General features: G+C 38.9%; 1 long non-coding RNA gene across 17 annotated transcripts in view; it reads left to right on the plus strand.

The window, feature by feature from the left end:
* LOC132356824 (uncharacterized) overlaps positions 1 to 22,161 on the plus strand; it is a 551,323-nt gene that overhangs the window by 405,295 nt on the left and 123,867 nt on the right. For 16 of the 17 annotated variants that reach the window (XR_009500095.1, XR_009500102.1, XR_009500103.1 and 13 more), the window contains one exon: positions 1,119 to 1,168. The exons of the other annotated variant lie outside the window; for it this stretch is intronic. This is a non-coding gene — a long non-coding RNA (uncharacterized LOC132356824). The remainder of the gene's footprint in view (positions 1 to 1,118; positions 1,169 to 22,161) is intronic. 17 annotated transcript variants of the gene reach the window in all.

A 22,161-nucleotide genomic window follows, 5' to 3' on the forward strand; every position in this document is an offset into this window, starting at 1 on the left:
AGGATTTGGACAGTGTTTGTATTCTTGCGTGAATAATGTTAGACACCAAAAGATGCCTGTAAAAGTGGATTACAGACAAAATCCTGTGTATAGTTTATATATATACACACACATGTGTAGGTATATAATTTATATAATTTTATTTACGTATGTATTTTATTTATAACATATATAATCACATACATGTTATATATATGATGATATACGATCTCATCTATATATATATAATATTATAGTAAAATAGACAAAACAGAAGAGCAGTGATTATTGAAAGCCAGCTCTATTTCCATCTCCACCACCTTGCTGAAAGATCAGTAAGCCCAGAGTTTGTAACTGACATCAGTGCATTGGCAAAGGTCAAATCTTTTATCATCCTGGGTTCCTCGCTACAGGCTCAGTTCTCAGATTCCAGGCCACGTCACTTGCACTGAACGCGATGATGAAATGTTTTCTCAAGTGTGGTTTAGTCTGTCATATCCTCTCACTTCCAATATGAGTTAGCGTGGACCAAAAGGAAGAGAGATGAATAGAAAGCAGGTTCTCAGGGTTCCAAACCAACGTCAGGACTTTGTATAAAGCTAGAGAAAGAAGCTTTCTAACAGTGATGGTTAAAATTCTGACCTCCAAAGATGAATATCCCAAAAAGCAAATGAAAGCTTCAACGACTTGAATCATGTCAGTTCCTAGAAAGGCTGAAATGGCCATTGAGAACTGATTGTTCCAGTTCGGCTGGGGCTAAATTACTATTTGACATTTTAGATTATTCTTCAGGAAGGTAGTTGTAATTTGGTTGCCTAGCAATGTGGTTTTTTAATATGGTCACTTCGTCTTGAAGTTACAGAATGTTGTCAGTGAGAACAACTGAGAATGAACTTTGACTAATGACCAAGATAGAAATGAATGATCTTCTATTGATGTTTTCATTTTGTCCCTAAGCCCCCTAACATTCTACATTTTAGGAGGTTATTCATTGTATTTTGCATCAGTCCAAAGAGTATATGCAAGGGCTACGGTATTCTGAATGGTAACACCATGTTATTGTCTTAGTCTGTTCAGGCTGTACAATAGAATACCGTACTCTGGGTGGCTTATAAACAACACACGTTTCTTTCTCACAGTTCTGGAAGCTGGAAGTCCAGGATCAAGGTGCCAGCAGATTCGGTGTCTGGTGAGTACGCGCTTCCTGGTTCATAGATGGCCGTCTTCTTACTGTGTCCTCTCATAGTAGAAGGTATGAGGGGGCCCTCTGGGGTGTCTTTTACGGGCACTAATCACACCATGAGCGTGACACCCTCATGACCTCATCACCTCCCAAAGGACCTAACAGCATCACATGGGGGTTAGGGTGTCAACATACAAATGGAGGGTGGCTGGAGACACATTCAGTCAATAACTGTTACATATGGTGCTTTCAAAAAAAAAAGATTCCTCATCATTATCTTTATCATTCTGGCAAGCATAGCCTGTGAGGTAGACAGCATGGGTTGTCGATATAAACACTAATATTACCAACTGGGAAAATGAGAGAGAGTGTAAATTGTGTTCACCTTCGTACCAGGTACGGTCCAATAGTGTTTCAAGGCTGGGAAAAAAAAAAAGAAAACACAACAGTCTGAGATAAAAAAGTCTTGCTCCTCCCTTTTGGCGTTTCCAATTATAAATAACACAATGGGAATATGTTCCTTATAAAAAAGTATATGGGGCTTCCCTGGTGGCGCAGTGGTTGAGAGTCTGCCTGCCAATGCAGGAGACTGCGGGTTCGAGCCCTGGTCTGGGAGGATCCCACATGCCGCGGAGCAACTGGACCCGTGAGCCACAATTACTGAGCCTGCGCGTCTGGAGCCTGTGCTCCGCAACGAGAGAGGCCGCGACAGTGAGAGGCCCGCGCACCGCGATGAAGAGTGGCCCCCGCTTGCCACAACTAGAGAAGGCCCTCGCACAGAAACGAAGACCCAACACAGCCATGAATAAATAAATAAATAAAAAGACTTTCTCTCTATTTAAAAAAAAAAAAAAAAAAAGTATATGTACGTCCAAATTTAAGAAGCTAAATGCTGAGGGTTCTTGGTATCTCAAAATAATGGATACATAGGTAGCTCTCCAAAAAGGGACTAAAAAAATATGTGGTTGATTATCTGGAAAAATGTTGCGTAAATTGTTTCCTCAACATGAAAAGGGAAGGGCTGTATCAAACAGTTCGTGTTCATTAATTCACTTATCCCTTTTACAATGAATTTTTTTTTAATTTATTTATTTTATTTATTTATTTTTGGCTGCGTTGGGTCTTCGTTGCTGCACATGGGTTTTCTCTAGTTGTGGCGAGCGGGGGCTGCTCTTCAGTGTGGTGCACGGGCTTCTCATTGTGGTAGCTTCTCTTGTTACGGAGCACGGGCTCTAGGAACGAGGGCCCAGTAGTTGTGGCTCGCGGGCTGTAGAGCACAGGCTCAGTAGTTGTGGCGCATGGGCTTACTTGCTCCGTGGCATGTGGGATCTTCCGGGACCAGGGCTTGAACCCGTATCCCCTGCATTGGCAGGTGGATTCTTCACCACTGTGCCACCAGGGAAGTCCTACAATGAATATTTGTTAACTAACTACCATGTGCCAAGGATTGGGTTAAACACTGGGGAAGAAATAGTGAACAAAACAGAATTCCAAACAAACTTCCTATTTCCTCCCTTATGGAATGTGTATTCTCTTGGTAAAGACAAATGTTAAGCAGACGATTTTTAAAATGTGAGTCACGTATCTGTTACCTGACATGAAGGAGTAACTCATGTAGACTTGGGGATCAGTGAGTCATTTTTCTTGAGAGTGACACTTGAACTGAGGTCAGAAGGAGGTAAGTGAGGATTTCTGTGTCAAGACCAAGTCATCTAAGCCAGTTCCTTAATCACACAGATGTAGGCAGTGAAGCTGTGAGGTGGCCGAACTCAATGGTGTTACCCTGGGGACTGAGGTCTCGGTTTTCCTGCTCCATTTCCAGCTGAGTTTCTTCCCATCACATCATGTTTTCTCTTCCAACCTACTTAATACAGGAGAAACAGTTTAAAATGTTTTATTAGATTTTAATTTCTTTGTCTTCAGCTTTGCAGTTTTCATTGGCTTTTCTTCTGTGTAGATTTAATTCATCTGTGTTTATCACTTGATTGAAGTATTTTAATCAAAGTCAGTTAACCAAATCCTTTAAAAATTGAAAAAACCCCTCTCTATACCATTTTCTATTACTAACTGCTATCCTGTTAAAATAGCAAAGGAAAATTTGTATCATCGAAGAAAAATCACAGCTCAGAATGAATTTGACCTCCTGAAACACATTTTAGAACGCTTAAGTATGTGTGATAGCTCTTTTTGCTTCCTGACAAGAACAAAGACAGATTTATCTAGAGATTTATTAGCACAACATGCTTTTCTGGCAAAATTAGCCGTGGTATAACCTTTGAGATTGACAAAATACAAAACAAAACAAGAACTAAAAAAAACATTGCAGTTAACCTATTGTTTTCAAGATAGAGCATTTTAAAAAATAATCTACAATGCTAGAGACTTAGGCATCTATTTAAATGTTGGACAATTTACGGTTCTTCAGTGCAAGGATTTTTAGGTCTCATTTAGAAAAGAAAACAAACTTGAATTGTAAAAACTAAAATTCTTAAAAACAAAGTTTATAGTTCTACTTTTGTTCCTTCTAGCCATGTTAAATGGTAAGCTTAGTTGAATTTGAAAGAGAAAAGAATTGATACGGTGAATGTCTTACACACTCTTCTGCCACCATGAATTGCTTAAGACTAGAGAGTGAATGAAGCGTACGAAAGATCCTAACTGTCCTGTTTCTGGACTGACATTTTCAGTGTACGTAATGATTTTTTGCTCCGTGAAAATTTTATTGCCAGCTGAGGCTGAAATGGTGATGCATACAGAGTGGGCGAGCATCTCATCAGTGTTTATTCTTAGTAAGACTGTATCTTCGTCCAAATGCACTACGGCAATGCCAAAAATACAGCAGTCTTGGGTTATTGTGTGAGTCTTAGAATCCTTCTAGATCAAACAGCGTTTCTTCTGAGTCTGGATAGGAACTATCTAGGTGCTCTTCCAGAAAGTCGGTTTATTTCCCCTGGATGGGAAATAAAGGAAAATCACGCACGCCGGGGGAAAGAGTACACCACACACACAGTAGACGTATGCGTCCTTTGACCTGAGCAGCTTCATCTGCTCTACAGCTCAGTCTTAGCAGGGAGGTCAGCCTGACCTTGATACCTGGATCCTGATTGTGCCCAGGGGTATTTTCACAGCCCTGTGCTACCGTAGCTGGGATTTGGAACTGGTCTCGTTACAGGTGCCTGAGGGTCTGCAGGGGCCCATCAAACTGGCTCTAGTCCCAGGTCTCAGACGCCAGCCAGGTTCCCTGCTCACACTGAGGGCTCTGATCGGAACCGACAGTAATGGTTTGAAGCGTAGCCCTGCCTCTCCTCACAGCCTGGATCTTCTAACCCTCCCATCCTCCCCCCATCAGTGTGCTTGGTCCTCCCTCACTCTGAACAGTCATCTTGGGGACATATCACTAATACACACTAATTCCTAGAATTTCACTCCAGGAAACTCTAGATGCTTCCTCATGTGGGTTTCCAGGTAATGGGATGAGGAAACAGTTTGGCCATTGTCTCTCCTGGAGTCTCGTTTTTATGTCGGTATATCTTCCAGAACGTTGGGCTTGTGAAAGGGGCCATGTGCCCACAGACAGCTTCTGGAGCCATCGGATCTGTGGGAACACTTCCTAACACAGCCGTCGCAGGCAAAGAAAAGCAGGGCTGGCAGACGTGTAAACCGTCAGCTATGTCACCCCAATCCTCTGCCAGAACCAGGGCGAAGTCTGCTGAAAACTTCATTGTGTTGGTGTTGACATAGATTAAGGTCTAATTTTGCTCCATTTTACATGATCAAACCTCAAGCGTTTAAGCACTGTCCTCCTAAAACTTCACACAGGGCTGAGTTATAAGGCAAAAATGCGTTGAAAGAGCTCCAGAAGTCCTCCTACATAGATGGTTATGTCAGTGGCAGTTCCCTTTAAGTCATGCGTCTTAACTGATCTTGGGGGCTCACATCTCCGAAACAGGACTCCACACAGAGCAGAGATTAATTACTTCCAGGAGGCTGGAATTAATTAATTAATTCCCGATGGGAAAAGGGACATTTGAAATCCCGACTGGACAACTTACAGTTTGTGGTGAAGTATTCATCCCGGGGGTTCCAGCTGTTGTATATTAGACATTTTCACACTGCAAACAGCTCAGGAATGACATGTAGCTAGGCATCATACGTGGTGTTTCATCTCTCGTTTTCTGGGAGAGGAAGTATCATGGTCTTTCACTGGAATTGCACTTGAGGAGTGAGTCGCCTTTGGGTAAGGAAAAACGCACTGTACTAAGATTCTAGAATCTGAAAAGCATGATTTCTAGAGTGTTGGTGCCTGCTTGTAATAACGGCTTGTTCAATTCATGTTACCCTCCCAAAAGGGCAAGGAGAAGGACAAAAGTCAAGCAGAGAAAGCCCACTTTTATCAAGTTTACCTATTTTATTGGGATTTCAGGTTAAAAAAAAAATGCTATAATTTTTTAAAGTTTGAAAACAATAGTCTATGGATTAGCCAGGGTTAGACACGATGCTGTTTTCATTGGAACAAGGATGGGTCGTGTCTGCATCCTGCCCTTCAAAAGCTCACAGTCTGTTGCAGAAGAGATACACAGTTGAGTCTCATTTTTTATAGATTCCGTATTTTCAGGCTGTCTTACTTAAATTATTTGCAACCCAAATCAATACTTGCAGCATGTTTGTGGTTATCCATGGACGTGCACAGTGGTAAAAATGTTTAGTTCAGTGCCGCCCATGTCCCTAGCTGGGGTCAGTGCTCTGCCTTTTTCAGCTCTCCTACTATAAACAGGTGTCCTTTACATGGTCTAAAACGTTGTTTGCATTTTTGTCCTTTTGGTTGATGATTTTGCTGCCTAAAATGACCTTGGGTGTGGTGCTGAAGTACTGAGGTAGTGTTCCTCAGCGTAAGAAGTTTGTGACATGTCTTATGGAGAAAATAGGTGTTGGAAAAGCTTTATTCAGGGTTGACTTATAATAGTGCTGATGGACGTGCGTTCAGCGTTAGTGTATCCGCAGTATATATTCAATAAGGTGTCTTTAAACAGAAACACACATAAAACACACATAAAACAAAGTTATATATGGGCAGTGGATGAAAATGTGACCAGAGGCTTATAGGCACGTAACCCTGTATTTCCTCTAGGAGCAATGGTTCAGTATTTGCTAATTCAGTATTTGTGGTGATGTATGGAACGCTACTACCACGAATAATGAGCGTTGACTCTGTGTGTGTGTGTGTATAAGCGTGTTATTGTGCTACTGGAAGCATACCTGGGTGTCATGAGAACACACAAAAGAGCCACATCTAGAGAAGGAAGGGCTGTGTGAGGCCCCAGCATAGCTCTCCTTCACGGCCATAAGAACACAGCTGTAGAAGATGGTCTGCTTTCTTTGGTGACCATGGCCTATCTGTAGTTTGATTCTTCCACTTCCTGAGAGGTTACTTGAGCCATAACCATTGTCTGCATTGTTTTGGTCTGCGGATAGCTAAACAATAAAAAGGAGATTAAAATATTCTTTTGGATGCTGTCATGCCAAAGATTTTACATAGATGCAGATTTGTTTTGGAGCAAAGGCCTTTTGGAAGATATTACAAGTGCCAAATCTGACCAAAGTTAGATTAGTTTCATTTTTAAAATATTAATGCAAAGAGCCAAACAAAATCGTGCCTCATAGAAACTCGTTTCCTTTTTTCCAGTGTTCCCTTTGTCTAGTACATTATCTGCCCAAGAAGCAGAATGATGTTTTGAAACTATAAATTGGGAAGGAGGGAGAGGTGAACTGGTGGAGCACAGAGGCATTTCAGGGCAGTGAAATGATTCTGTATGATGCTGTAACGGTGGGTACATGTCATTGTGCGTTTGTCCAAACCTGTAGACTGTACAACACTAAGGGTGAACCCTAATGTAAACTATGGATTCGGGTGATGATGATGTGTCCGTACGGGTTCATCGGTTGTAGCAGATGTACCCTCTGGAGGGAGGTGTGGACAGTGGGGGAGGCTGTGCATATGTGAGGGGCAGGGGACGTATGGAAACTCTCTGTGCCTTCCTCTCCATTTTGCTGTGAACCTAAAACTCCTCTAAAAACAAAGTCTAATATATATATAGTATAATATATAACATATATACGTACGTAGATTATGTATATCAGGTCAAGCTACTCCCTTGTTTATAAATCTTCCATTATCCCTACAGGAAAGTCTATATTTCTTAGCATATCTTGGCCAGAAGTTGATCAGACCACATCTTTTATCATTATCCTTCTGTCATTAGCAGACACAGATAAAGATGTTGTGAGATGTAAAGCTTAGATTATTTTTAAAAAGAATATAAAACTAAAAAATCTGAATTTAGGCGCAGGGCCTTAGAAGAGAAGGGGCCTTCCAAAGATTCGTTAGTTTTACAGCAAATTCAATACCAGTCATCAATCCACCGCCAAACTGGCATTCCTTTTGTACATTGAAGAGGCCAACCCCATTCCCCACTCAGAGAGCTCATATTCGGTCAAAGTTGGATCTTCCTCATCACTCATCTGCTGAAATTGTCACCTTTTCAGAGAGATGGTGCCCTGGGTTCCGTGACTAAGGTGGTCACACACCACCCCATCGTATTGCTCTGTGTAATCCTTGCACACGCTGGAACTGCATTCCGTTCCGTTCCGTTCATTACGTTGTAGTACATATATTAGTTTGAAATGGTCAAATACAGGTTGAATGAATGAATGAATACAGGAAGGAATGAACCTATCTGTACTTAACAATAAAGAGCATATCATGACAGTGTTACATGCCAGAAATCCAAGGATCAGCCTATGATAACATTAGTAAACACATTGATGAGAATGGTCACGATGGCAAAGTTAAAAGAATGAGATTGTCTCCCTACTGCACAAAAACAGACATCTGAAAAAGACATTCAGTTTCATAAGATTCCTTAGTTAAATCAAAAGTGCTTACTCCTTTCTTAATCTGAGAGAGAACTAAACTAATCTCAGCCTCAGGCGAGGCAGCAAAAGAATAGAAGCCTTTCCAAGCACAGTCAGATTAAGAGAAGTGTTCCGTTATCACCAAAATGTTTAAACCATCTCATAAAAGTGCTAGTCACTAAAAACCTTAAAGAAAAGTTTGAAAAGGATTAGAGAAAAAAAAAAAAGAATTCACTTAGGAAAGGTACTTATATAAAAAGGTTTTCTATATCCAAATAACACTCAAAAAAAAAAATGCATTAGAAATACTGCATTCATAGTAGCAAGCAAAATAATTACATTCCCAGGAGTAAACTTACTTACAAGTACTATGAATGAGAAGTATGAGGAAATCCATAAAGCTAAAGAAGATTAAAGTGCTTCAGAAACTGGAGGCATAAGTTGTCACTGAGACGGCTCAATACTGTAGAAATGTTCATACGCCCTAAATTACTTTACAAAAATTCAAAACAACCCCAGCCAGATTCCCTTTGTTGACTTCTAAAATTCATCTGGAGTGAAAGAACAGCCAGAAAAATACCTAAGAGAGAGATGATGGGGCATTGGAACATAGAGGACTATAAAATAAAAACAATAATAAACACATGCTAGAATAGACAAGTAACGAAAACAAGGCTGTGGTAACATGGAAGCAGTAGTTCATAAAGCTGGCATTCCAAATCTCTCATGAAAAGATGGATTATTCTAATGAAAACTGGATGCCTGTCTCACGCCACACAACAAAATGCATTATAGATAGATTTTCAAAAATTACATGTAGTAAACAAAACTTTAACACTACCAGAAAAACCAAAAGAAAAAAAAAAACCATGGGTGACTTTCGTAATGTTCTGTCAAGGAAAGTATTCTCAGGTATGACAATTAGAAATGAAAGTGTAAAGGAAAAACGTGATATTTTATTTATTCTGTATGCAAAATGCACTACATAAAAATTCAAATGACACAGTTACCTCGACAGAAATGGTCATACATCAATAAGCAAAAAACTGATATCTTACTGACCCCTCAAAATAGCCTTCACAACCAACAAAACAAAAATGAATAAAGACGTGAACAGGCAATTTCTAGAATAAGAGAAAAAATAACCAATAAACATATAAAATAATCAAACCTCACTGCTATCCCTCCTGCCAAAAAATAATTTTGCAAGATTTTACTTTTTTTCCTATTATTTTGGCAAAGATTTAACAAAGTAGTAATATCATGTTTTTTTTTTTTAAAAAGGGCTATGTATAAAATAGATAATAAGAACCTACTGTATAGCACAAGGAACTCTACTCAGTGCTTTGTGGTGATCTAAATAAGAAGGAAATCCAAAATGGAGGGGATATATGTATACGTATAGCTTGTTCACTTTGCTGTAGAGCAGAAACTAACACAACATTGTAAAGCAACTCTACTCCAATAAAAAAAGGGGGGCAGGGCTGAAAATGGAAACCTTTATACAATTTGGTGGTATTATAAATTTATGAATATACTCAAACTTAGGTTATATACATTCACTATATGTTCATTTTTAAAGTGTATATACTCCTTGATAATGTGATTTACTTCACATGAGCTAGTTTATGAAGATATTTGGGAAAGTACACAAAGATCTAGAAAATATGAATAAATTTAAACATACAGATACACAAATCCAGGTATTTATTTATTTTTTTTCAGGTATTTATTTTTATAAAGCAAAAAGTGAACCCATAGTTGTTTACAATAGAAAATTATTAAGTAACTTGTCTTACATTCATCCAGTGGAATAGCATCTAGCACTTACGGGTAATCCTAGAACATGAAAGATGCTGTGAAAAGATGTAAATAATACTGTATATTGTTAGGTAAATGTGTAAGAAGATCCAATATGTGCAGATAGGCACCTCCAATATATTCTGTGCCTCTCTCTGGGGGGTAGAATTTTGAGGCACTCTTGAGGATTGGTTAGTTTAAATTTCTAAAAACATCTTTATATACAAATTGGTTACTTTGAGAGCAAGGAAAATAAGTCATAATGTTCCCAGTTCAAGTCAAAGTAGCTAAATCGTAAGAAAATAATCTATTCTAGAAGTGTCACTGGGGAGGCGAGGTTTGTGTGAGCAAAATAGGTGACTAATACTGAGAATATGTGTGTTAAGTTGAGTACAGAAAAGGAAGAAACCAGCTCGCTACTTGAAATGTAAGAGATGCCTCCTTCTCAGGGAGAGAACCAACCTCAATTTGCTAGCATCTTGCAACTGTATATCTCCCGATACGGAAATGTAAATGTGCTGGGTACCTGGAGAACAAAATAATCAGCCCCCCACTCCCTCAAGCAAGTCCTTCTTCCCTGTTCAAATCAAGAAGAGGAATTATGGGGACTTCCCTGACCGTCCAGTGGTTAAGAATCCACACTCCGAATGCAGGGGGCCCAGGTTGGATCCCTGGTCAGGGAACTAGATCCCACCTGCTGCAACTAGAAGATCCCACGTGCTGCAACTAAGACCCAGTGCAGCCAAATAAATAAATAAATTTTTTTTTTAAAAGAAGAGGAATTCTTTACACCCATTACGTCTCAGTTAAGTGCCTTATGGGATAAAGAGATTGACATCTTTTTCCCCGGAATAAATGTTGTTTTGTATTCATATTCTTGCCATAAAACCATAATGGCATGTTCTGGGGCAAGTCTTTCAGAATTGTCATAATTTTCCTGTCATACTGAAAAACAAGTCTCTGAGACTTGGCATGTGACTTGAAGGTTGGACCATGGTGAGACTGAGTAAGTAGGGTCTTGCTGGGTCCACTTAGACTGTGTGCAAGTTTCCAATCTGGAAGAAATAGAGCAGGTCTCCCAAAAGCTGAGATGTGAATGATGGAGACAGATGGCGAGTGCACATTTCATAAGGTGCCTAAGTTTCCTAAGTACTGGGGTTGAGGTTTTGCTGGATCCCCATGAAATTTCTTGGTACATTTAAATACCTCTGTGTAAGTGTGTGTGTGTGTGCGCACGTGCACGTGCTACGCTGACGGAGTTTCCATTCCGCACCGTCAAAAGAATTCTCACCGTGCATTTTCACGTGTTTGCAGCAAGGCAGAAATAACTCCTTTCTGGGACAGATGGAAAACAGACATCAGTAAGTGACCTGGGCCAAAGTCAAACTGTCTACTTGGCCCTGGTCAGTTCTAGCCCATTCCAAGTGTCCTAGGCACCATGGGAAGCAGCAAAGTGTTGCTCGTGAGTTGTAATGCTGCGTTGGGAAACAGTTGGCATGTGGTAGGTAGCATACGGATGTAGGTTCTGTGGTTTGTAACCGAATAGCACATTTAGTCTGGTTTGTGACTGGTAATGGTGGGGAATCTTTTTGAAGAAATGACTGATTCCACCCAAAGTGTTTATTCAGGGAAATTCTGCAGCACATTCAGAACAAGCCAAATGATTAAAAGTCAACGCCCGTAATTCCAGGTTGACTTGTTTTATTATTTTCCTGCATGAAGATGTATGTCAAAGCATGGAGCCTATCTGGGTGCATTAAATCACTGTTCCAAATTTGTTGGCTTGGAGTTTTCTGTTATTCAGTTTAAATGAATTGGAGAAAATGGAAAGGCTTTTGGATTTGTTTTCCTGTTTCAGTCAATTCAATTTGGATTAATAAAAGCAGACCCTGAAGCTATGTTGGGTGCTGCTGTAGGTCTCAGATGACCGTGGATGGCTGCATGCCTCTATGCTGTGTTCAGATGGGCGTCTGGGACTATGAACCTATGCTATGCCCAGGAAATAACAGAGTTATGGGCAGTGACTTCTGTCATCACAGCAAAATATATTTTCTTGCTTTTCCATGAAAAATATATGTACAAGTTGCTTCTCAATAGCTGATAAACTAAGCGAGGGACCCCAGAAATGCCAGATGACATTAAAAAAATTTTCTTGACATAGAAAATATTTCCTCTTGATTAATATTACACGGTGACAGCAACTCAGATTTTTTTAGATTCATGCAAGTTGAAGAAGTGTTGAAGCATTTTTCAAACTATGTCATGCAGAGGTTAGCTGTCACTAATGTAAGCATGCATTTGAGACTCACGTATGAATTTCATTTCTTCCGTATCTTAAAATTTATCCTCAACAATACCTATTTCTTATAATACCACCACTGTTAGTTTAGAGAGTGGGAAAAGGTGGTTGACTACAAATTATCTGAAAACAGTTTGGCTACTTCTTTTTCATTTGTTTACAAATGTGTATTACTGAATTTGTTTAGCATTATGAATGGATGATTATCCATTGGTTAGACAGGACACTAGGCAGTCCTTACTTCTCATGATAACTGTGTGTCTCCATCTGAGATTTTGGGAACTGTATTTTGATAAGAGTCTTTGAAATTTTCACCAATTATTCTGTAAATTCAAATTATTGTATTTCAGGTAGAGTATAAATATTTTAAAATTCATCACTTTCCCTACCCCTTACAATCTCATAACCATAAAGGGACATGGAAGGCAGATAATTACCACTATAACATTCTGAATTCTAATCTGACCCACATAATTATACAGAAGATGTTAAGATCCATAGGAAAAAGGCAAACCCAGTGGGAAAAAAACCCAAGGGATATTACAGACCATTTTCAGAATTATGAATTGCATATAGAATGGTTATTGAAGAAATGCTTAAACTTAAAAAAAAACACATTAGAATTAAAAAGAGATGAACATTCTTTTATTGAAGTATAGTTGATTTACAATGTGTGCCAATCTCTGCTGCACAGCAAAGTGACTCAGTTATACACATGTACACATTCATTTTTTTATATTCCATTATGGTTTATCACAGGATATTGAGTATAGTTCCCTGTGCTCTACATTAGGACCTTGTTGTTTATCCATTCTAAATGTAATAGTTTGCATCTACCAACCCAGAACTCCCATTCCATCCCTCTCCCTCTCCCGCTCCTCCCCCTTGGCAACTACAAGTCTGTTCTCTATGGCCATGAGTCTGTTTCTGTTTTGTAGATAGGTTCATTTGTGTCATATTGTAGATTCCACATATAAGTGATATCATATGGTATTTGTCTTTCTCTTTCTGACTTACTTCACTTAGTATGATAATCTCTGGTTGCATCCATGTTGCTGCAAATGGTATTATTTTGTTCCTTTTTATGGCTGAGTAATAGTCCATTGTATATATGTATCACATCTTCTTTATCCATTCATCTGTTGATGGACATTTAGGTTGTTGCCATCTTTTGGCTATTGTGAACAGTGCTGCTATAAACATGGGAGTGCATGTATCTTTTTGAATTACACATTTGTCCAGGTATATTCCCAGGAGTGGGATTGCTGGATCATATGGTTATTCTATTTTTAGTTTTCTGAGGAACCTCCATACTGTTTTCCATAATGGCTGTACCAACTTACATTCCCACCAACAGTGTAGGGGGGTTCCCTTTTCTCCACACCCTCTCCAGCATATGTTATTTGTAGACTTTTTAATCATGGCCATTCTGACTGGTGTGAGGTGCTCCCTCATTGTAGTTTTGATTTGCATTTCTCTGATAATTAGTGATGTTGAGCATCTTTTCATGTGCCTACTGGCCATCTGTATGTCTTCTTTGGAGAAATGTCTATTAAGGTCTTCTGCCCATTTTTCAAGTGGGTTATTTTTTTGTTGTTGAGTTGTATGAGCTGTTTGTATATTTTGGAGATTAAGCCCTTGTCTGTCACATCATTTGCAAATATTTTCTCCCATTCTGTAGGTTGTCTTTTCATTTTGTTTTGTTTTTCTGTTTGTTTGTTTTGTTTCTTTTTTTATGGTTTCCTTTGCTATGCAAAAGCTTGTAAGTTTGATTAGGTCCCATTTGTTTATTTTTGTTTTTATTTCTATTGCCTTGGTAGACTGACCTAAGAAAACATTTGTATGGTTTGTATCAGAGAATGTTTTGCCTGTGCTCTCTTCTAGGAGTTTTATGGTGTCACGTCTTATATTTAAGTCTTTAAGCCATTTTGAGTTTATTTTTGTGCATGGTGTGAGAGTGTGTTCTAACTTCACTGATTTACATGTGGCTATCCAACTTTCCCAGCACCACTTGCTGAAGAGATTTTTTCCCATTTTATATTCTTGCCTCCTTTGTCGAAGATTAATTGACCGTAGGTGTGTGGGTTTATTTCTGGGCTCTCTATTCTGTTCCATTGATCCATATGCCTGTTTTTATATCAGTACCAAACTGTTTTGATTACAGTAGCTTTGTAGTATTGTCTGAAGTCTGGGAGAGTTGTGCCAGACTTTGTTGGTTTTTCTTTTTTTTTTTTCCCCCTCAGTATTGCTCTAGGAATTCTGGGTCTTTTATGGTTCCATATAAATTTTTGTATTATTTGATCTAGTTCTGTGACAAATGTCATGGGTAATTTGATAGGGATCATATTAAATCTGTAGATTGCTTTGGGTGGTATTGCCATTTTAACAATATTAATTTTTCCAATCCAAGAGCATGGGATATCTTTCCATTTCTTTGAATCCTCTTTTATTCCCTTTATTAATGTTTTATAGTTCTCAGCAAATAAGTTCTTTCACCTCCTTGGTCAGGTTTATTCCTAGGTATTTTTTTTTGGTGCCATTTTAAAAGGTATTGTTTTTTTACATTCCCTTTCTGGTATTTCATTGTTAGTGTGAAGGAATGCAACCGATTTCTGAGTGTTAATCTTGTATCCTGCTACTTTCCTGGATTCATTTATTAGATCTAGTAGTTTTTGCATGGAGTCCTTAGGGTTATTCTGTATATAGCATCATGTCATCTGCATATAGTGACAATTTTACCTCTCCCCCAGAAGGGATAACATTTTAATCCATCAGTTTGAAAAAAGTCAGCAAAGAAAGGTAATATGCAATATTGGAAATAGGAAGTTGGTATTTGTATGCACCATTAGCGGGAGTGCAAAGTGACAAGGCATTAGTGGAGGAGCATTAGGGGAGAATACCAGTTTTGAATTTGCATACTTGGGATAAAGAGTTCCATTAAAATTTTTCAAAAATTGTACCACAGTCACACCAGATAAATAGACGAGATATTCTTTTCAGTGTTGTTTTGTAAGAGTATTAATAGTAACCCTCCTAAGAGACCAACATTATAGTGCTGGTTAAAGAAATCATACATCAGCATGAGGAGCTGCTAAGAATTGCTAAGAAGGTGATATATCTCTGTTGCTTACAGAAAGTTATTTATTATGGTTTTAAATTTCAAAATAAATAGTACAGTAAATTAAGCATGGTACAGTAAATTTAAAAACTAGAAAATATATACATTCAGGGCAATCATACCTGCACCCTGTGTGTAGAAACATAATGTGTACTAGGCTAGGCATGTTGTGTATTTTTGGAGGGACAGAGGAATTGGGGTGGGGGGATAAAGGTACAAAGGCCAACTTTTCTTTACATAATTCTTTTATTTTTGAAATTAATTCTTTTCTATTTTTAATATTTTATTGAAGTATAGTTGATTTATAATATTGTGTTAGTTTCAGGTGTACATCAAAGTGATTCAGTTATATATTTATATACATATTTTTTTTCAAATTCTTTCCCATTATAGGTCATTCATTATAAAGTATTGAATATAGTTTCCTGTGCTATACAGTAATTCCTTGTTGCTTATCTGTTTTATGTATAGTATTGTAGTATGTATCCGTTAATCCCATATGCCTCAGTTATCCCTCCCCCTTCCCTTTCCCCTTTGGTAAACCAAGAGTTTGTTTTCTGTGTTTCTGAGTCTATTTCTGTTTTGTAAATTAGCTCATTTGCATTATTTTTTAGATTCCACGTGTAAATGATATCATATAATATTTGTCTTTCTCAGTCTGACTTACCATTAAGTATGATATTCTCTAGGTTCATCCATGTTGCTGCAAATGGCATTATTTCATTCCTTTTTTATGGCTGAGTAATATTCCATTGTGTGTATGTGTATACACACACACACACACACATATATATATATATATTTATATATATCTCACATCTTCTTTATCCATTCATCTGTCAGTGGAAATTTAGGTTGCTTGCATGTCTCGGCTATTGTAAATAGTGCTGCTATGAACATGGGGGTGCATGTATCTTTTTGAGTTAGAATTTTCTCCAGTTATATGCCCAGGAGTGGGATTGCTGGATCATATGATAGTTCTATTTTTAGCTTTTTAAGGAACCTCCACACTGTTTTCTGTAGTGGCTACATCAATTTACACTCCCACCAACAGTGTAGGAGGGTTCCATTTTCTTCACGCCGTCTTCATCATTTGTTATTTGTAGACTTTTTAAGAATGGCCATTCTGACCGATGTTGAGGTGATGCGTCATTGTGGTTTTGATTTGCATTTCTCTAATAATTAGCAGTAGAACATCTTATCACCTACTGGTTGGCCATTGTTATGTCTTCTTTGGAGAAATGTCTATTTTAGTCTTCTGCCCATAAGATTAATTCTTATTAATTGAACTTGTGGATTAATTTTTAAAAAAACACAAGCAATATATTTTCAATGTTTTTATGAAAAACACAAAATTGTAGAAACCTCTTATGTAACTCTCCAGCTCATCTTCTCTCATCTGTGAAAATATGATAAAGCTAGGTCATTGTCACTGCATCATTGGGGAAACTACACAACATAATCTGCCAATGATTTTGCAGTTTGCACGATGTAACCTGAATGTCACTCTATATGATTATGAGTGTAAGTTACCATTCACTTAAATAACTCAAACAAGGGGCTTCCCTAGTGGTCCAGGGGTCAAGACTCTGTGCTTCCAGTTCAAGGGGTGCGGGTTCAATCCCTAGTTGGGGACCTAAGATCCCACATGCCACACAGTGTGGCCAAAAAAAGAAAAAAAATTTTTTAATTTAATTAAATAACTCAAGCTTTTGCTTAATTATATAAAACTGGAGATTGTTGCCCCCTCAAAATAATTTGAAGAAACATTATAGGCACATGATTTTGAAAACTAGAACCAGAGTACTCAGGAATGTATCTGTTTTAGCGTAAGACTGAGCGTATTAGGCGAGTGTCCATCCTCAGTGGCAGAGTGCTCTTGTTCTTATCACTTCCTTTGCCACAGTAGAGAGTGGACCACCACGTTTCCCTCTCTTTGGTCGGAGAATGTACGCTTGGAACGGCCTCCTCTGTCTGGTAAGACCCCTGCAGACAGATGAGAGATTTAGAGTCTCACTTATGTGGTAGCACCAAGCTCACAACCACAATTCCATTTCCAAGACCAAAGGGAGTAAGTCACAGGCATTGCCTGTGCTCACCCCATTTCACAACCAGACCTTTAGTAAATTTATGTAATGGATCAACCCACTGGGTGAAATGAACTGGCTCCACCTGGCATATGGTTGCTTTTCAAGGAGCTTGCCAAAACCTTGTTAGATGGTTTTAACTGCATCTTCTGAGTGGCTTTTATGTTCTCATGCTGGCTTGTTAAGCACCATTCATATATCTCCTTTAAAAAGTAAATGGTAGAAATAAATGCAGTAGAAAGCTAGAGGTTGGCCTAGTGCTAGTGTATCCGCTAGGGTATATTATGAAATCTGAGAATAGATTTCAGAACAAATTCCTGGCCATGCTTAAAAATGAAGGTTGGAAAGATACACATGATTTGGTACTGCTGTTTTTAAATGAAATGAATTTAAAGTTGTTATGTTATATTACTTCTAAGCAATTTTGAAAAAAAAATATAGTTGGCTAGCTGTTGACAATCATTATCTGGTGTATGACCTTCTGTATTTACTAATTTGTTGCTTTGTATGTATTCTGTATTTATCAAAGTCTATTAATTTATCTTTTCATTTTATGTTATCATAATACCCATGTGAAACATTTTAATAACTGCATAATATACCATCTTATGTTTTTACTTACATATTTTTCTGTTGCTGGACATTTTTCTCTTTTTAGCTAATAATTCCTATTTTGACAAAGACGTTGGCAAATTTCTTTGATGCTTGTTGATGTTTGTTAATATTGGTATTCTTCTGGTAATTATTTGGTAATTTGGTATTATTATAGCCTTTTAAGTTTAATATCCTTAGGATAAATTTCCAAATATGAAATTTTCAAATAAAGACATATTCATATTTCAAGTACTTGACACATAATGCCAAAAAGCCTACCAAATTACAATTTATATCCAGTGCACACACTCAAATAAGAGACAGTCTTAACTTCTAAAACACTTTTAACCTTAACTAATGGAAAGCCTGGACTTCTTTTTTTTTTTTTACAATGTGTGCTTCTTTCAATAGTGAGTTGAACACTTTCCTATACATTTTTTTTTTTTAATTACTAAGGGCATAGAAGCCTCTAGCGGTATTCTTTTTTTTCCCCTTAATATAAATTTATTTATTTATTTATGGCTGTGTTGGGTCTTCGTTTCTGTGCAAGGGCTTTCTCCAGTTGCGGCAAGCGGGGGCCAGTCTTCATCGCGATGCGTGGGCGTCTCACTGTCGCGGCCTCTCCCGTTGCAGAGCACAGGCTCCAGACGCGCAGGCTCAGTAGTTGTGGCTCACGGGCCCAGCCGCTCCGCGGAATGTGGGATCTTCACGGATCGGGGCATGAACCCGTGTCCCCTGCATTGGCAGGCGGATTCCTAACCACTGCACCACCAGGGAAGCCCCTCCTATACATTTTTAAAGCCACTTTATTGAGGTATAATTGGCATGTAAAAAGCTGTGCTTATTTAATGTATATAGCTCAGTGAGTTTGGGGATAAGCATACACCCGTGAAACTGTCACTGCCATGAAGGCCTTGGATATACCCATCACCTCCCAAAGTTTCATCCCACCCTCCTTATTATTATTTGTGTGTGTGTGTGTGTGTGTGTGTGTGTGTGTGTGTGTGTGATAAGAATACTTAACATAAGATGTAGCTCTTGGCAAATTTAAGTATACATTAGAGTATTGTTAGCTATAGGTACTATGCTGTATAGTAAATCTCCAGAATCTTCTCATCTTGTACAGATGAAACTTTGTACCCTCTGAGCATCACTTCCTGTTTCCCCCTCCCCCAGCCTCTGGCAACCACCACTCCACTCTCTGCTTTGATGAGTTAGACTGTTTTAGGTTCCACATTTAAGTGAGATCATACAGTATTTTTTAACCACACCTACTTCTCAGTTTGCATGATGGATTTATGTTAACGAATAGAACCAGCTGTCTTCTTCATAGTTGTCTCTTTGAAGATAAACTTAATGTATTTGCTGCTCCATGCTAGACATTTTGCAAAACACTGTTACTTGAGAATAAGAAAACTGATCACAGTCAGACATGACTATATTACTATACTCCAATGTAATTAATGAAAAGCTAATAAAACATAAAATAGTAAATTGTACATACGAGAAAATGACAATTAATTGGACTCAAGCAGTGTATAGCAGGGTAAGTTTAAGTTATGTAAGTATTTCAGTGATACTCAAGTAATCTAAAATGTCTTGGGAATCATGTCTTCAAATTTTCTTCAAGAGTCAAGACAGGGACTTCCCTGGTGGCGCAGTGGTTAAGAGTCTGCCTGCCAATGCTGGGGACACGGGTTCAATCCCTGGTCCAGGAAGATCCCACATGCTGCAGAGCAACTAAGCCCATGTGCCACAACTACTGAGCCTGTGCTCTAGAGCCTGCAAGCCACAACTACTGAGCCCTCGTGCTGCAACTACTGAAGCCCATGCGCCTAGAGCCCGAGCTCCACAACAAGAGAAGCCACCACAGTGAGAAGCCCACGCGCCACAACGAAGAGTAACCCCTGCTCACTGCAACTAGAGAAAGCCCACACGCAGCAACAAAGACCCAACGCAGCCATAAATAAATAATTTATTTATTTTAAAAATTTTGTTAAAAAAAAAGAATCAAGTCATATTCCTTTGAACGTTTTTAAAACAACTCTTATAAAGGTGGCTTTGGAATTCTGAAAAATATCATAAGTTATGTGGAGACTATTCCATTAGGAGGAAAGAGTAGGAAATATTAGCAACAAAAATAAGGTGTTTTTTTGTTTTTTTATAAATTAATTTATTTATTTTTGGCTGTGTTGGGTCTTCATTGTGGTGCGCGGGCTTCTCATTACGGTGGCTTCTCTTGTTACGGAGCATGGGCTCTAGGCACACGGGCTTCAGTAGTTGTGGCGCGTGGGCTCAGTATTTGTGGCTCATGGGCTCAGTAGTTGTGGCTCGTGGACTCTGGAGCGCAGGCTCTGTAGTTGTGGCACACGGGTTTAGTTGCTCCGCGGCATGTGGAATTTTCCCAGACCAGGGCTTGAACCCATGTCCGGGATTCTTAACCACTGTGTCACCAGGGAAGTCCCAAAATAAGTTTTTAATATCAGGAAATAGAGCCGTTCTTACACGTGCTCATAAACGATCATTAGTAGTGAAATGTTGGGTACACGTTAATCATACTACTGTCTAGTTTGTAAAGCTGAAGCATGGAGGTAATAAGGCCTGTTAGGAGCCCACCTAGAGTCAAGGAATCCTAGAAAGTTAGAAGTAGAAGAGGCCATAGAGATTGTCTTGCTCAAGTCCCTTGTTTTAGATGAGGAAACTGAGGCCCAGAGAGGTTAAATGGCTTTCCAGGGGCCCGAATTAACCCGGTTGCCAATCTAAGGAGAAACTAAAGTCACCAGTCTCTCAGTTCATTCCTTCACAGAGATATGGAGAAGCCAAAGGGTATGTTGATACCAGTGTGTCCTTTGTGGGGTAATCAACTAATGAGAAAATCATAGTGGAGAAATGGATGTGGACAGTAATAAATTAAAACTTAGAAACACTGTAAGAAATTAAATAAATAAATAAAATAATAGTGTAAGAAAAAAGCATAGAAACAGCTAATCTACTGAACCATGAATTTTGAAAGAAAGGATGATATTTTATGCATCCTTGAATTTCAAGTGCCAGGCAAAGCGCCCAACTCATAGGAAGTTCTCAAAGCTGTTGTTGAAAACGGCTTAACAGTTTCATAAAGGGCTCGTCAAGGATGGGATGAGTTGCATCATAGTTGCCCTTCATCAGAAGTAGAGATTGCAACGGGCAGGTGCCAGCCACACTGGGCCGTGCAGGAAAATGCATGTGTACAGCTGAGTATTTGCAATGCCACGACTGATTTTATTTTATTTATTTGTTTGTTTTTACTTTTAAAAATTTTTTGTCATTGGAGTATAATTGCTTTACAATGTTGTGTTAGTTTCTGCTGTACAACGAAGTGAATCAGTTCTACGTATACATATGTCCCCTCCCTCTTGGACCTCCCTCCCACCCCACCCCCATCCCAGCCATCTAGGTCATCACAGAACACCGAGGTGAGCTTCCTGTGCTTTATAGCAGGTTCCCACTAGCTATCTATTTTACACGTGGTAGTGTATTTATGTCAAACCTAATCTCCCAGTTCGTCCCACCCTCCCTTCCCCCACCAGGTCCACATGTCCATTCTCTATGGCCACGACTGAATTTAAATCCCAGCTAAGTCCTGCATATCAACATGAACTGTGCCATAAAAGCCACTTCTGTTGAACATCATAAAACTTCCAATTGGGAAAACCACCCTTGACTAAAATAAATCAAGTGAAGAGAGATTTTTATGGATTCATAGGTAAGCCTGAAATATTTGGGATCCTTTTTGCCCCTGTCACCTGTGTGGAGTACAGCTCCCGCTTGAACTTGAACTTCTCTGTTGTCACGCAAGCTCATGGTCAAAGCTCAGGATGCACTGAAGTGTCTGTCAGATGCTGGTCCCCATGGCAGCGTCTCCACAGTCGGCTGATGATACTGTTCATGTCTGATGTATCCCAGACTTCTTTGGGGTTCCTGCAATGGTTTGCTTTAGAAACTAGAGAGTTGAATTTTCCTTTCGTAGCAATAGCTTTCATGTGTTTTCAATAACAGAAAACAGATGCAGGTGCAGTTATCTTTTGCAGTCCATAAATTTCACAGAGAACTCATTCCTTTTTTTTTTTTCTGGCCTTTCCCTGGAAAGGCTGCCAAGGGTTTGCCAGGCCTCCAGGACCTTGCTCAGAGGTGTAACCTCTGAGCCCCA

The sequence above is a fragment of the Balaenoptera ricei genome, chromosome X (assembly GCF_028023285.1).
Source record: "Balaenoptera ricei isolate mBalRic1 chromosome X, mBalRic1.hap2, whole genome shotgun sequence".
Lineage (NCBI taxonomy): Eukaryota > Metazoa > Chordata > Mammalia > Artiodactyla > Balaenopteridae > Balaenoptera > Balaenoptera ricei.